Here is a 3,056-nt window from a genome sequence, read left to right on the forward strand (position 1 = left end):
GTATGGCAACCCCCGGGCCCGTCCCCAGGCACCGGGCCCACACTGGGGCTGGCGGGCACAGGGGGAGAACCCCTCGAGCTGAATGCTGGTGGACAAATTACCCCTGTCTGACAAAGGAAGGGTTGGAAGTGTGTTTTAGACCCAGGGAACAGCATGAGTGGAGCTCAGAGTTTCAAAGGGAGGAAGGGAGCGCAACATGTAGTGAGGCAGGTAGCAAGATAGTCCTTCCTTTTTCCCATAAGTATTTGTTGAGCACCTACTAAGTGCCAGGCCTTCTTCCAAGGACTGGGAGTTCTCTGCTGAACTAGACAAATTCTCTACTTCCTGTGAGCTTGCATTTCAGAAGAGTCGGACAACGAACGGGTAAGTACTGTAGGATCCAGCAGGGGTAGGTCCTGGGAAAAAGAGAACAGGAGGTGGGGCCTTGGTGTGGGGGACTTTCTTCCTTTTTCTTCTCATTTTAAAGCAGTCACTGTTTATTAACTGACCAGATTACAGAAATAACCATGGTAGGTACCTTAGTTCATCCTTCTAATAACCCTGCTGGTCTGGTCTTCTCTGTTGCCAGCACCTCCGCCTTCTACAGAATGGGTTGTCTTTTTCTTCATTCCGCCTTGTGGAGAAGGCAATCTGAAGGGCCACAGGGAGCTGTTTGCTTCTTTGAAGCGTTTTCCAACAGTAGAAACCTCATGAATTGGGTCCTCCAGGGCAGACGACGCCACATTTACTGAGAGACCGAGCGATGGATGCGTCATCCATCTGGGCACTTCGTTTCTTGTTGACTTGGCCGCGACGAGGCTTGTAGACCAAGTCAGGTCTTCAGGTTTGGGGACCCCCATGCAAAGTGCGGCTCCACAGTCCCCGGCATGTTAATCGAAGACTTGCTGAGCTTCACAAAGGTGCCACTGAAGACCTGGCGAAGGCGGAGATGCTATAGCACCTACTGGACCTTGGGGAGCACACCACCAATACCTCCGTTCCTGGTGACAAATGCCGGTTTGGGTTCCGCAGGTACACAGACGTTGGCAGCTTTTCTTGCCACCCTAGCTGCTGGAATCTCAGTTCTGTACATCCGCCTGTGTTCCTTGTGATGGTGCTTAGCTGTTTTGTAGATAAGCTTCCTCCTTGACTTTCAAAGCATCATCTGCATGAACTTCTTTCTCAGGCACTTGATCTACTGTTCTGCGAAATTCCTGCGCTTTTTCTTACAGGTTTCTGGCACGGCAGGGACCTCCTCCTTCTTTTCTGCACCCCCCAGGGTTCCAGCTGGAAAAGAGCAGTATGGGGAACCCTTTAGGCCATGTTCAGAAGCCTTAGGGAGGTGACAGGCTGGTGACGTACAGAGATGATGGTACGACTGTATCTTGTCTCCCCCAAATGCGTATGTTGAGGCTCTAACCCTTGTTGGGACTGTATATGAGAAAGGGCCTTTAGAAAGGTGGTGAAGGTTAAAGGAGGTCAGAAGGGTGGGCCCCTAATCCAATGGGACTGGTGTCCCTATGCGAGGAGGAAGGAGGGAAGGGCACCAGGGATGCACTGGCATGGAAGATGCAGCGGGAAGGCAGCCATGTGCAAAGGGAGAGAGGCCCCAGAAGATACCAAACCTGGTGGCTGGCACCGTGACCTTGAACTTCAGCCTCCAGGATTGTAAGAAAATAAATGTCTGTTGTTTAAGCCCTGCCTCCCCCAACTGGCCCGTGGCAGCCCAAGCTGACGGCTACAAAGTGCGTTGTTAGAAAGGCAGCGCTGGCTGCTGGTGCAGAAGGGCCGGGGTGGGACGAGGTGGGACAGAGGGAAGGCAGGAGGGACCACAGGGGCATGGCTGGGGTCTCGTGGAGGAGTCCAGATGGGAGACAAAGCAGGTGTCACCAGGACCGCGGCAGGGCACGGAGACCGTGGATGGCCGAGGAGCTGTAACTGGCAGGGCTGGGGAACTGGGCAGGTGGGGGGTAAGGAGGCGGCCTGGCAGGCAGGTAAGAATGGGCCCTGCCTGGGTCACTGAGCCGCTGAGACTTCACAATGCTAGGCTTTCTTCCATCGCCACACTTCCACGCAGACTAGGACGTGGGGGCAGGGAGGTCATTGTCCCAAGACTTCCTCTCTATGGCCAGTGGGGCTCATGGGGCCCCATTGTTCCCGCACAAAGGGCCAGTGATATGGGGGTTGTTTGCAACTTCTGGTGCCAGTGAGAGAGGCTGCCTCCTCGCCCTGCGCCCCACCGCGTGGGCTGCCAGATGGTGCGGAGCCTCAGCTCTCCCGTGGAAGAAGCGGAGGGGCCGGGGCTCGTACCTGCCTCACAGAAGAGGCATTGAGAGGCCGTGGGCAGGCCGGGGAGGCCGAGGACCGGGACAAGCCGACAGCACTGGCCTGGCACGGGCTGCTCCTGGGGCCCTCCCTCCCCTCCCTTCCCTCCTCGGCTTCCTCCCTTCCTCCCCCCTCTCCCCTTCACCCTCTTCCTCCCCTGCCACTTCCCTTTCACCCCTTGTTATCTGCGACTTCCCAGCCTGTACAGCCCTCTCCCTGCCTCTCCCACCCCTCGCCCCCCGGCGCCCTGAACCCTCACACTAGCTCCCCTCTGGCCAGTACCCCAACCCTAACACCCTGCACCCCTGTCTGCTTCCCCCTCCTCTGTCCCCCTCTCATCAACATTACTGTCCCGATTCCCAGCACCCTCACGGCCCGCTGGGTGGGTGGCTGGCTTGGTGCTGGGTTTAAGGACTTGTTTGTTGAACTTGGTTATCTGGTTGATCTGGTCTCCTTGGGGCTGATACATTCACTGAGGTCACTGACTGAATGTCCCTCTCCTATCACGATGGCATCATCAGGGCTCTTCCTTGCCCTGATTCTGTGGCTTTGGATCTCGAGGGAGAAGCCCCATGGCTTTGGGTCTGCCCCACGTCCTCCTGGGGCTGAGCACCCTTCTCTCCTAGGGACCCAGCAGGTGTTCTGCCTCTTTGAGGCCAGGGCCAGGGACGGGCATGATCTGGCCGCAGCTGCCTGGTCTCTGCTCCTCTATCCGTGCACCTGGTGTGCACCTGCTTCCTGCCCACTGCCAC

At 57.0% G+C, this 3,056-nt stretch overlaps 1 pseudogene; it reads right to left on the bottom strand.

Annotated features, from left to right (window-relative positions):
- Window positions 1–518: 518 nt before the first annotated feature.
- LOC150010766 (large ribosomal subunit protein uL30 pseudogene) lies at window positions 519–1,252 on the bottom strand (annotated as a pseudogene).
- Between the last annotated feature and the right edge of the window lie 1,804 nt (window positions 1,253–3,056).

The sequence above is a fragment of the Furipterus horrens genome, unplaced genomic scaffold (genome assembly GCF_987537825.1).
Source record: "Furipterus horrens unplaced genomic scaffold, mFurHor1.1.pri manual_scaffold_5, whole genome shotgun sequence".
In the NCBI taxonomy this organism is placed as follows: Eukaryota; Metazoa; Chordata; class Mammalia; order Chiroptera; family Furipteridae; genus Furipterus; species Furipterus horrens.